The sequence below is a fragment of the Ambystoma mexicanum genome, chromosome 1q (genome assembly GCF_040938575.1).
Source record: "Ambystoma mexicanum isolate Mex_15411 chromosome 1q, UKY_AmexF1_1, whole genome shotgun sequence".
Lineage (NCBI taxonomy): Eukaryota > Metazoa > Chordata > Amphibia > Caudata > Ambystomatidae > Ambystoma > Ambystoma mexicanum.
In genome coordinates, this window is record NC_090922.1 from 402,507,279 (window position 1) to 402,521,163 (window position 13,885).

A 13,885-nucleotide genomic window follows, 5' to 3' on the forward strand; every position below is an offset into this window, starting at 1 on the left:
TGGTAAAGAACTTCCACACCCATGATTCTCTCTGGGTGCTAGAGGTAGGCATTTCCTCTACCTCACTTTCCAGGTCCTCTTCATTGTTTTCTCAATTATTGTAGTTATTCCGTTGTCTAGGCCCTCCAATTGGCGGTGGTGGTAACTCCTGAAGAGGAGGGATGGCAATAGCGAATGCCATTTTTAAAGATAAATAGCAGTTCTGCTAATATTCTTCTAAGCATGCGCTGTGTCCTAGATTGTTTATGGATAATGTGTAAGAATAGGTGTAAGAGCTGTGCTCACACATGCATGGTCTTGTGACACTGTCCGGAAAGTTTGAGATAACGTCAGATGTTCACAAACATCATCGAACAGAAAAACAATGCAACAAGTTACAAAATGTTTATAGAAGTGTTAGAACATGTATTGCTAGAAGGTAGGGAATGGCAGAGTTTTAAGTTCAAACTTTCTACATCAGCCAAAATGCTCCTATATTTGGGTAAGTATATTAGGAAATTATAGAAAAGTAGGGTACACTGGTAAAAACCCATGAAAATCAGTGAAAACACTTTGTTCAAAGGACGTTATGATTACATTGCACTAATAAAAACCTATGAAATTCAGTGAAAAAACGTTGTTAATGGGACATTATGTTTAAGTTGCAGTACTAAAAAGCTATGAAACTCAATGAAAAAACTTTGTTAAAGGGGCGTTATAGTTACAAGTAAAACCGAAAACCCCCGAAATTCAGCAGTTATGGTAAGTTAAGCAACGATAACTCGCACCACCACCATGCACTGCTAAATCTAACACCCAGGACATCAAAGATGACATCAAAAATGTCATTTATGACATCACTGATGGCATCACATATGGAATAAATTTTGATTAAAAGTCCCTAAACAGGGTTGTGTCTATGAGGTTGGTAACAAGATGTCAGGGGTGATCGGGAGACCTATCTGTGATGCTGGAAATGCATCGGAGGGACAGGGCCTCCGTATCCTTGTCCTTTACTGCTTTTTATCGTGTGTTCTGTCGTGTTTTCTGCACAGGAGTTCATGTGGGACTCCTGGCGGTGCAGCTCTCTCTCTTTTGGTTTGGTTAACAGACCCATGGGATACCCTTCCGGCACCCATGGGTAGGGGTACAACCCTGTATCCCTAGTGTATGTTTTTGGGCACCTGTGTGTGACCCACAGAGCAGGGTACGGGCTGGTGGCAGCTCTGTGCTGAAATGACTGGTGCCCTGAGCGTCTTCCATTTTGGGATGCCCAGGCCCTGTCATTGCAATCGGTAGATTCCGGATGGAGACAAATGGCCCCCATGGCCTCTTGCCTTCCATCACCTGTTACCTTGATCCTCCTAAAGTCCCGGGAAGCCCTGCCTCTGTCCCTTCCCCCTGACTAGCTGTTGGGTGGAAGTTCTGTATATGGTAGTGTGGGGAAGTGCCGACCAGACTTGCTGGAGCCTTCTCAACGACCGTATGTTGTGGGTACGCCTGTGGGTGGGACCTGGGTGAATGGAGTGTGTGACGAATACGCATTCTATGTCGTGGGTGTCTAGTAGGTGGTGGTTGACACAATGCCTGAGACAGCCCTGCCCGAAACCGGTATGAATGCAGTATGTAGTGTTGAATGGCTCGGTACTTGTCCCAATACACATAACTTGTTGTGAGTGTCTGGAGAGAAGTGAATGGCATGAATGCACCGTGTGCCTGATTGGCTGCCTACCTGCCTGAATGCCCGTAGTCGTGATTGGATGCTTGAGTGTGACTCAGCAGAATGAATGGGAGATCAACACTATATCTGGGGACCTCTCACTGCTAGGAATCGTGTTCACACTGCTAGGAATCGTGTTCTGAATTTCTGCAGAGCTCCAAGGAGAAGCACCTGAACTGTTGTCCACTACTGTCGCCAACCGCCGTCGCCGACTGGAGCTGCCATGCTCCCGTTGCCTAATAACTTCATTGATCCAAGGACGCTCTCGTCCGCATCATCGCCGCTGTATCCTGCTGGAGAAGGCCTGACCTTCAACACGCCAAGGAGCATCCAACGGTGGGTTTCCCACGACCCAGAGACCACAGAGACGCCGACGACTCGACGCCCTTGCTGGGCCACAGTTCTTCAACTCTTTGCGGTCCAGAACTATTGACCTCGAGGTGCCCCGCAGGCCTCTTCCTTGCAGGACATTTACGCTTCCCCATGAACGGGCACCGCTACGAACGACGCAGCCACTTCACCATCGTAGATCGACCTGTTCTCCGTCAGACGTTCGACGACCCGTGACTCCTGCCTGAAAGGGAGGACCCTCAAGAAGGGCCATCAATTCCCCGATGCGGAATGCCACAACGCCACAACGCCAAGGTACTTTGGGGTTGCAGAACTATTGGAAAGTCTAGTGGGAACAATATATGGACTGGGCTTGTATCTTTCTTCTACAGGTTGCCCAGGTGGGGGGATCTCCACACAGAGCGGTGTTTAACGGTAGTTACCAATATTCTGCCAAGTGCTCAACCACCTTGCTTTCCTTCCTCTCTCTACTGCTGGTTTCCTCTTTATTTTGATCTGTGTGTCATTCTGACCGTATGCACTTTAATGAGATCTAATAACGTTAGTGGTACCACTTTAGAATTGTACATATTTACCATTGTTGATTTTCGGAGTACAAAGTGAGTTATTGTGATCGTGTATATGACCTTGAATATTAATTATATAAAGACTGTGTTTTAACTGATACAGTGTGTGGACATTCCTTTGTGGGTGCTTGGGGACTACACTGTACTTAAGAACCAGCTCGCATCACCTCCTGAGAAGCTAGGCCTTGATTGCTCGACTACGTCTACCAATAATAGAGAATCTTGGCAGGGGTCCTCTGTGGCTCTCCTCTACCATATAGAGAGCGGAAGTACAGACCCCCCCTCCGGTCTTTTCACTGTCATAACTTACTTAGGGCCTCGTTACACGTTGTGTGGTAAAAACCGCAAATTAGCGGCATGGCGCTATTAACGTGGCCGCCCTCGCAAGAGGGCGCTAATAGCGCACGATCACGAGTATGCGGACACGAGCATAGCGCCATGCCGTTAATGACCCTACCGCCATGCCGGTAAAGTCCCCTAAAAGTCCCTTACCGGCTTCCACGAAAGTGCAGATAGCACCTCCGCCCTCGCGCTACATGCAAAAGGCGGTCACCGCTATTAGCGGTGACCGTTAAATTGCAGAACCAGAAATAGCGTCATCGCACAGGAACAGGAAAGAGCACGGCGGCCATCTTTAAAAACACAATCCATTGCCATCCTCTGCCCCCAGGACCTGTTTTGAGTTGTGAGCATTGCAAAATCATCTGGGACACCTGCATCATGCCCAAGGCATTAAAAAAACCTCTGACAGGCAGCGCAAGGAGAAATATACGCCAGATGAATTGAACATGCTAACACAGACCCTGGCAGAGAATGCAGAGGTAGTTTTTACTAATGACATGCGCCGCCAACTTTATTGAAAAAAAAGCCATCTGGGAGGAGGTAGCAGTCAAAGTCAGTGCTGTGGGCACCAGCACGCGCACTGTGCGCGAATGCAGGAAGAGGTGGGACGACCTCAGACTGCGGGTGAGGGGCATCCTGGCTGAAAACCATTGCATTGCCAGTGCCGGTGGAGATGATTCACTAATCAGAATGAAGGAATGGGAGGAGGCATGTTCAAACCTGATTGCCGTTGAATCCATTGAGGGAGTGGACAGCATGGAGTTCGGCGTGGGTACCACCTCAGATGGAGGTGAGTGTACACATGACAGGATGCGAAGTGAATGTACTGTCCCCCCCATATGTGAGCACAGATTCCTCTCATGCATGAACATACATCCACACATGCATCCATCCCTCACCATGTCAGTGTCAGACCCAAACACACACACATGCACACATCACCAGAGACAAGTTCCAAACACAACCATGCATGGATGAGGCACGGAACTGGCACATCACCTGCATCCACAACTATGTCCCAATGGCCACAACTGCATCATTTATGTAATCTGCATTAAGTATATTGAAACGCAACCAATGCCATCCCCCTTCTCGTCCCTGACAGGCTCACATGCAGATGGTGAGGATGCCACTGATGCATCCCAGGCACCAGCTACCTGCAAGAGGCCAAGGGCACAGGAGCCGGAGGACACCCCAACAACATCCAGGAGCAAGGGGGGAAGGTCACACCTGACGAGCAGAAAACATTGTCACAGTGCCACTGCCAGGGCAGTAGTAGCTGCACCTGAAACTGCAGCCCCACCACCGGTGGTGAACCCACTGGCACCAATGCCAGCCACCGAGGGCCCACCATCAGCTGCAGCAAGCTCCGCTGGTGAGGCAGCCGCCACTGCCCCCCTATCCTATCCGGAGGACACCCTAGTCGAGCCTATGGAGATGCAAACCCCAAGCCCCCCTAGAACCCCAGAGCCAGCCCCATCCCAGACCCCTGGGTCTGATGTGACTGTTGAGGACAACTACCCAGCAATTATGTCCCCCATGTTACCTTCACCTGCTGCAGTGGGTGCATCAGAGGGCACAGCATCCAGTGCACTGTCACCCAGCACTGCCCCCCAAGTGACCACCATCTTGGAGCGACAACACGAGCTGACTGTGCTGGTTGGCCAGCATGTCGAGGAGGCTGCCCGACTCAGGGAGAACATTGTGGAGATGGTGAGGCACTCCACTGAGAGAATGGATGCAAACACTGACAGGCTATGCAACGAGATAGCGATGCTCAGGGAGGTCCTTGTTCGCATGGCCGACACCATGGACCGCCACTTTTCACAGCCAGCCCAGTCTGCCCCATCATTATCTTCGGGGTCGAGACAGACAAGCCCCCTCCGGCGCTCTACGCGCACCACCAGGCGCACGACTGACCGTCCCCAAGATGCTGCCAAAGACAATGGCAAATAGGGTGTCAATGGAGATTCCTCTGTGTGCATTGGCCAGGGCAAACATGGCAGACACATGAGGGGTTGGGGGAAGGGTGTTATGGGTCTGTTGTGGGGGGTAGGGTGTTATGGGCCTGTTGTGGGGGGTGGGGGGTAGGGTGTTATGGGTCTGTTGTGGGGGGTGGGGGGTAGGGTGTTATGGGTCTGTTGTGGGGGTTGGGGGGTAGGGTGTTATGGATCTGTTGGGGGGGGTGGGAGGTAGAGTGGTGGGATGTTTTGTTACTTGCACTTCTACACCTTTCTGTTTCTCAATACACTGGTTTATGATCAAAACACAGGCTTGGACATCTTCAGTAGTAAAGGAAGTGTGTTTTGATAACACAGGGTCACCACGATTAAGGGTGTTTTTAATGTTTTCCTTATGTGCCGTAATTGTGGACAAGAAGCCATTATATATATAGTGCTTCATACAGAAACCTAAAACTGCTAAGGACTATAATAGTAGCTGTTATTTTCGCCCAATGTTAAGGGTACTCATGTTATTGACCTTGGTTGGATAAAGGGTTGAGTCAGCGTGGACAGCTTCAAACTTGTGAAGTGCCAAGTCAGCTGTAAGCATTTAACTCGTGAGATGGCCACACAGATCTTCCATGATGGTATCAAGAAAACTGCAACATAATGCTGAGTGCTGGATTAGACCATGTGTAGGCCCCGTGTAAGCAGTCAGAATTTCGGGAGGGGCCTCGTAAATGGTCTAATACCTTCTTTCAAGATCAAATCAATATGATTTTGAGCCGTTGTCACGGGGCCCCTAAAAGGAGTGGGGCCCATGGACCTGTTTCGACTTTTGGTAGTCCGGGACTGATAATGGCAATTGTCACAAAGGAAAAGAAGCACCACCTGGTATGGCGCTTCAATCTCCCAATCCTTGGCGATCACACAGTAACACGAAAGGGTGTAACAATAAAGGATATGTAATTTAGCCGCATTGCTTGGGCAACATAAGGGGAACATGGGCCATCATACAACTGCCGGCACACAGGCATGCCAACTAAAACAGCACAAGACATCATCCAATATGCAACAGTAGCTGGAAAACATATGCATATATCAGAACTGGAAACAGGAGCATTTTCTAAACAGATAAAGGCACGAAAACAGGCATTCACCTCAAATTAGTTCTGTCTCTGAAAACTGGTGCATACAGCCTGAAAATATAGATCATTTGAGATCTTGAGAAAACAACTTTTAGGAAAGATGTAAAAATGCTCCTATCACTTTTAAGACAAATGGTTTTTAGGGGGCGTGTGCAAGCAGCTTGTGATCCCAGACACAGTCACATAAATCCATGTTTTTGAGAAGATGAATGCTTGCAGGATTGTGACAAAACAATGTTCTTTTTTCAAAAAGATTACTTGGTGAGTAATCTCACAGCTGTAACATGAGAAGAAATTCCTCCAATTAGTGAATGTTGGCTATACTATTCACTAAAGAGGCAGAAGTATGTGAACTTAGGGTCTGAAATGTTACAAGGCATACAAGGGGTCAGAGCTTTCAAAATGTAAAAGGAACATCATGGTTTAATGTAAATCCTAAAATGGTAAAGGTAACTTTTCGCATTTTGGTCTGGAATTAAAATGTGTGTTTTTTTAATGCAATGCTTATGCTTCAGTGTTTACATGGATGAGTGCATTGTACTTATTGTACATGCAAGATCTGCTGTTAAAGTCTGTGAAAACATCACAGCAGTCTTCGGGTGAATAGCAAAAATGGTAAAGGGCCAGTGTACGTGTTGCATCTCAGACCCATTTAAACAATGGGTTAGACAGAAACTGTAAGCATCTACGTGTTTCATTACTTAGACTCGTGCTTGCAGTGACCGCTCTATAGTTAAGGTGAAACCTGTTCACAAAGACTTTCCCCCAAAATTCTTTTGCTAATAACTTTGTTTCAGTTGATGGATTCGGATAAAATGTTCCAAAAAGAAGATTTGTCCTGAGCCCCCCAAACTGGAAATTGTAGAGAAAATTCATTAAAACGTGGAACAGTTATTAAGAAAACAAACAAAAGAAATGCTTTTTTCGGCCTAGTTCCATGAATTTTCCAATAGAGGAAAATTGTTTCGCTTTTACATCGATTGCGGAAAAACTGCTCGGTGGATTTGCACCAAATAAGAAACAAGTAGGGCGCAGAGCGTTTTAGATCTGCCTTTTGTTGGTTTGGTGTCAATTCATCTTGTAGTTTTAAAAATATTTGACAGAGAATGGGGTGCCCCCGTTCCCACATTTGTTTATATATCTACCATTGAGCATTGCGGCAGGATTGCATTTCAGAAATGAAACGCTACAATTATTTGTTTTGCTTAATGTGAGGGATTCACGCAGTACTCCTGAGGTGCGTCAAATTAAATGCTCAAAATTATATTTCAACACGGAAAAGGGGTGAATTCATATCAGGCTAATGATGAGGTGAGGGAAAGAGAACCGCCTGGAAAGTGGGGATTTAAGGGTGGGCTGAGGAGCCCATTTGGGGCAGAAAGTGTTTGTCTTATTGGGGAAACCTGCAGGAACCTCGCAGGATTCCTTAATTAAAGTCAAATGCAGTGCTTGGAAAAATAATGCATAATAAGAACCAGAGAATAAAAAGGGGTAATGGAAGAGGGTCAGGGAGGAAATACAAAAGGGAGGTAAGTGGGGATACCAAGAACAGATGAGGGGGATACATGGTGAGTGCCAATGGGGACATGTAAGATTTTCACATTTTTGAGTGGTTTCCTGTTACTTTGGAAATTTACAGACATTGTGCTAATGCAGGAATTTGCATACTCTACGTTACCGCAGGAATGATTTCCGGGAATGATTTTCACATGAATAGAGGACAGCATCAATCCAGCCATGCATTGTTACCACGGAAAATTATCTTGGGAATAAAAAGAGGGGGAAAAGGGGGGGAAATACTCAATAGTCTGGACCGCTGAGTATTAGCCATCATTTGTTTAACCTGCATGGAGGTGGAATCTGATCTTGGCAGGGTGATGTCGGTCTTTTTATAAAAATATTCAAACATGTACAGTGTTGTGGCCAGTGGACCCTGAGACCGCCGGTCAAGGCCCTCTGTCTTTTTTAAGTATTGGAAGTGTAGGAAAGGTTATGAGCTAAAGAATTTGTGTAGCATATTCTGTGTAGTGAAGTACATAAGTAACTAACATTTAGTATTGGGGACAACAAGGGGGTGACATTGGCCACTAACATTTAGCATAGGGAATTGAATGTGCTAGATGTGTTAGTACTGATTGTACTAATGTGCAGCAGGCGCACAAACACCACTGACTGATCATTGCCAGTTTCAGAAACAAATGCAAAATTGAAAGCCATTTGCCTTTTGAGTAAATGCACAATACAAGGTCTGTAGATGCCTAGCTAAGCTCCCATTGTAAAATTGTGGCAGAAAGAGAAGTCTTCACTACAACCTGGACATGGGACATGGCTGAATGCTGTGGCCATGGGCATAGTCCATGGCTGATTGGGTCTGGTTAGGAGTAGGGAGAGGTATGGGCTGCGGTCACTGGCCATGGCCAAAGACCATGGCCATTGTCTTTCCATCTTTTTGAATCATTGTTGCAACATGTACAGTGGCCATGGCCAAAGGCTGTGGCCACTGGCGATGGTCATGGGCTCTGAAGAAAATATGCCATAACACAACCATTGAAATTCAGTGAAAAGTTAAGAGAGAGTTAAGGCGATTCTAGCTTATCTCAACAAAAACGATCAACCAGGTTAAATTAACTCTCTCTCAACTAGCATTTTCTTTTAAATGGAGGCTCGTGGGATATGGCCAGCAGCATGTGGCTCTTTATTTCTGAAGTGGCTGGTTTTCTGATAGCTATAGCTGGTAAGATAGCTTAGTGGGTTGAGTGGTTGCTGCTGCAATGTGTGTGTTCTGCAGGTTCGACTCAGGCAAGGTCAACTCAGCCTTTCATCCTGCTGAAGTTGATAAATGAGTACCAACACAGGTTGAGTGATATTGTATGTATACTTGTTCTATATGAAGCCCTTAGTACTATATAATAACACACAATTAACGTTTGGCCTTGGACGTCTGCTTGCATTCACAGTAAGTTGATAATATGAGCCTATACGCACTGACATTAACGATACATATGGTGATCCATTTTTGTATGAAATGTAAATCACTTTACAGTGATATCGTAACCATATTTTTTGTAGTGTAGTTAGAAACAATGCTATGTGATGCCACTTTCTGTATTACAAGGGGTGAAAGGTTGTGCTCTATCGCTTCCCGTCATGTCACTTAGGGGTGGGGTCAAATTACATCACTTCATGTGATGTCATCAGAGGTCAAGGGTCGTGCAATGTCACTTCCGCTACCCCTGGCATTTTGGTGAAATGATGTCCCTGGCTGACGTATATATATATACTGCTCAGCGTTCAGTCGATGTGCACTGCAAATATTTCAAAAAAGGTAGCAGGCGCTCCTCTCCAGAAAGAACATGGCATGATAACCTGTTCTGAGATGAGAGTTTGCAGCACACACTGTTTGCTCACTGTACCTTTCACAGCTGGGAAATATCCATTTGCATATCAGTCTTTGTCCCGCCCACATGGGCAGTCCAGCACCGAAATGCTATGGCAATTCCTCGCTGAATGAGAGTAACAAAAGCAACCCCATACACGTATTTCAGCCTTGTTGGGCCTCATCAGTGAGGTGAATCTTTGTCTTTCTGAGCACAGTGAGCAGGGAGTCCACGTCTGGTTGCCCCCAGGTAACTCAGGGTGAACAACCCCAAGTTCCTTGCAAATATTTCAAAAAATGTAGCAGACACTCCTCTCCAGAAAGAACATGGCATGATAACCTGTTCTGAGATGAGAGTTTGCAGCACACGCTTTTTGCTCACTGTACCTTTCACAGATGGGAAATATCTATTTGCATATCAGTCTTTGTCCCGCCCACATGGGCAGTCCAGCACCGAAAGGCTATGGCAATTCCTCTCTGAACGAGAGTACCAAAAGCAACCCCATGCACGTGTTTCAGCCTTGTTGGGCCTCATCAGTGAGGTGAAGCTTTGTCTCTCGGAGCACAGTGAGCAGGGAGCCACATTAGTCCACCTGACACGCCACCTCGGGGGAGTCTTTCAAGTGCTCCCCCGAGCTGGCGTGGTCGGTCAAGGAGTGGCAGGCACCCTATTGAAATGAAATGTGCCCTGCTCTCGTGCTGGGCGCTCCAGCACAGGAGCGGGGAACATTTCATTACAATAGGGCAATGCTGCTAAATCAGCATGAGGCAGCCCCATGCTGGTTTGACTGTGGTGCTCTATTGAAGTGATTAGTAATCACTTAAATAAATAGAGCACTGTTGCTGGTTTGGCATCAGTGTTCTATTTAGCCGAACCACTGAAAATTTGGTGAGCCCCGGGAAGGACACGGGTGGGGGGAGCATGCCGGAACGGGTCCGCCAAATTTTGTTTTGCGTCTGCCAAAAGATTGAATCAGAAAGATGTGTTTGCTACCTTAACGATGATCCGCGAAACAAAATATATTAAAAAATTCAAATCACTGAAGAAAACAAAATGGCTGATGATTTCATGGTAAATTGGTGCACAAACTAATCTTCACTAATAAGCACACGTTTAAATTCGAAGCCGTAGAGGGCTTGAAAGACATCAATAATGGACCCCATCATTTTGGAGAATCTCGGTGATCCATCTGCTAAAGCCATTGTGTTTCCTGGCAGCAGGGCTCAGTACTGTGTCTGCTGTCAACATGTAGATCCGTTTTCATGGAGAGTCAGTTGTATGCACCAATCTGCCACGAACCTCTGCCTATCTCTATTTTCTTTTGGAAAAGTGCACATGGTTTCACTGAGACACGACAGACGCCGTCCTTGTTTGTATTACCACTGAGTCTGTAAGAATGCGATCCAATGGTTAGTGCAGGAGGTATAAAGTAGATTTCATTTTTTTCTGTTTGCACACATGCAAAGAGTGCCTCTGAACTCCTGCCAGTGATCAAAGAGGCTGGTGATGTAGAACAGATTCATGGGCCATGTCCCATCAGCCTGTACTTTACTGCTCATCCATCATCCACACCCTGACTTCTCTTTTGAGTGATGATTGCACCCTAAACACATACAATTAATCACCGCCCCGCTCCAGCCAGGTGTCTTGCCTCCAGAAATGATCTCATTGCAGCCAGCACAGTGCTGGGATCTGATAAGGGTCCCGTCAGTTCATGCCCCCGAAGCTGCACGCTCGCACAGAAGGTCTCCAGGAAGCGGCAGGGCCCACAATGCAAAGGGATTCGAGAAAAGGACGTGAAAAGACGTATTGTCAAAACAGGAAGGACATTTTATGAGAGGTGGAGTGCAAAAGTGAGGCCTAGCAGCAAGGTGTAGCTGTTTGCCCTTTACATTTACACTGCATGGGATTTTCAATTAATTTGTAGGAGAAGTTGGAGTACAAAATGGATTCAGCGTTTGTGCCATGACTTCCTCCTTCCTTAAAAGCCTCATATTTTCACACATGCATGAGGTTTGCATAAAGCATAAAACAAATGGATTCCTACCTGCATATAGCACCAACCAAAAGCTGGGCGATTCCATTATAAATGCCATCTGTAAAGGGTAATTTGCAGGTGGCAGTTTAATTTTGGTAGAGAGCGTGCAAACTAAAAGAGCAAAGGTGATTGTGTTTGTTTTTACTCTTAGTTTTGAAAACAATGAAAACGTTCCGCATTGGAACCAACAGCATGTAATCGCTAGCATTGTGGGCCCTCTGCATGCAATTTGCACGTTTTACAGAAGTACCCCCCCTGAAATGTAGTTAAGAGCACTTTTAAGGGGCAGTTTACATGTCACGCACGTAGTAAAAGATTATGTTGTTCGGGTCTGTGTAGTCTGCGATCTCAGATCAATAAGCAAGGTCTAGTCTAATGTTCATGACAAAGGGTAGAATATTAATCTTTGGACATTTAATGCCATTTCCTTATTTGCATGGATATCATTTAATTAACAGTGTTTTCAATCATTGTATTATGCACTTTTTGTCATGCATTTTATGGATAGTTAATGGATGACAGCATGGCCCATTGAGTGCCATGCAAACTGTGCTGGCTGGTGCACATTTAAATTGACATGCTACACTTGTGAAAAATACGGAATGGTGCAATGTGCCACCATAAAGCACAATCATGTCCTATGCAATGTAGAACTATTGTAGCAACAGTGACATAGACGAACTGTGACAGTATGGGAAGGCTAGCATGCAATTCCTTTGTCCAAACCTACCACATAACATGCAGTGGAGAGGATGAGTGTGTAGGGAGGAGCTCCTGTTGTTCATGGGTTAGGGATATAATCTTCAGCACTTGTACATAAGCTAACATACTTAGAAGAGTCAGATACAAACTCACACAGAACAGCAGACAGCACAGGAGGAATTAAAGCCAGGGGACCCCACCAGTCCCAGGGCTGTGTCTGTTTGCCAGTCGATTTACTCCACTAAATAACTTACAATGTGCACACTGTGATTCTGTAGCTACATTGATGTATATATAGCCTGTGTGCAGGATTAAACTCACATCTTCGTTGGAAGTATTTCCCTTCTCTAACCACAGGATGTTGGCTGATTATTCTGCAATTTACAAGCATGCACAGAAGCTGCACAACCACACTATGAGCTCTGGCAAACCTTTAGCACTTTGGTATAAAGGGAACTTGCCATGCTTGGATCTAAGAAGGAGGCTTTAACTCGCCATGTATTCCCGTATTTACAAATGTTATGGACATTATACACAGTTCTCTAAATAGTGGGAGTCCGGATTCTCACTAGCTACCAGCTACTACCTTTTTCCAGGTATGGATAAATGGTTACAAATATTGAGGTAGATGGATATTTAGACAGTTCAAAGAATCATCTAATAATTAGAAAAAATACATCAATTTTATTAATAAGACAAGTGTTAAAACACGGTATGAAACATCAATTACTACAAATTTATTGTATATGAAAAATGATTGTAAAAAAAGTATGTGACCAAAAGAATCCTATGTGAAATACTCTTTACAGTAGAGTTTGTTAGTTGAGAGATCAGAGAAAATCTCTAATTCCTTTTAAAGGCTATTATGAATACACCATTTGTATATGTCCCTTATATATAATTGTATAGGTTTTGTCTCAATATGTTTCGGTTTGGAGTCTTTAAATGATGAACATTCTTCAGGAGAAATTGTTTAAGTCACTGTTCTATTCTAGGGTTTGATCAATTCTCCGGATGCTTGTCTACAGTAGAGCTGAATCTCTGAACTGTCAATATAAAAACAACAGTATAAGCTATCACTGCTAGTTTATCATGTGGGTCAATTTAGGATGATAACCTATATCTCAGGATACATTTTCCTAGATTTGTGGGTGTGGTCTTCAGAAATTGTGGATTGACTCACAATTAGTCGGGAACCTCCAATAGTATCAGTGTAAAAGTAGAAATAAATATGCTTTAACTGCTTTTTTTCCCCTATGTGTCTTTTTTCTCTTTCATATTAACATTTTGAAATGTATTGATTGGCCTTCATTAATATACAATGACCCACCTGTTGTGGTGGGTGGTCAACCCAGTCTTTATAGTGGTGAATCCGTATGTTTCCCTCACAACTTTTATAGGGCTGAGTTTCAAATTTGAAAGCGTTTTTCCTTAGGGTTATTCTTCTCTGTCCCCAAGGCCTCTAGCGAGAGAAATATTCATATTAGTATTATTCCTAATGTGCCTATGAAGCATCGAGAATTCATGACATACTCATATGCTAAGAGATATATGCGGTCACTGATGTTAGTATGTTGCCCGTCTAGTTCCATGGGCAACAGCACAAGACTAATCCTTGAATCTCTAATATGATGGTTTCTGTGCGGGATTATCGGATAAAACTTTAAACCACGGTTCATAGGGCATTACTGTGAGTTGTGAATAAACCACCGTGTTACG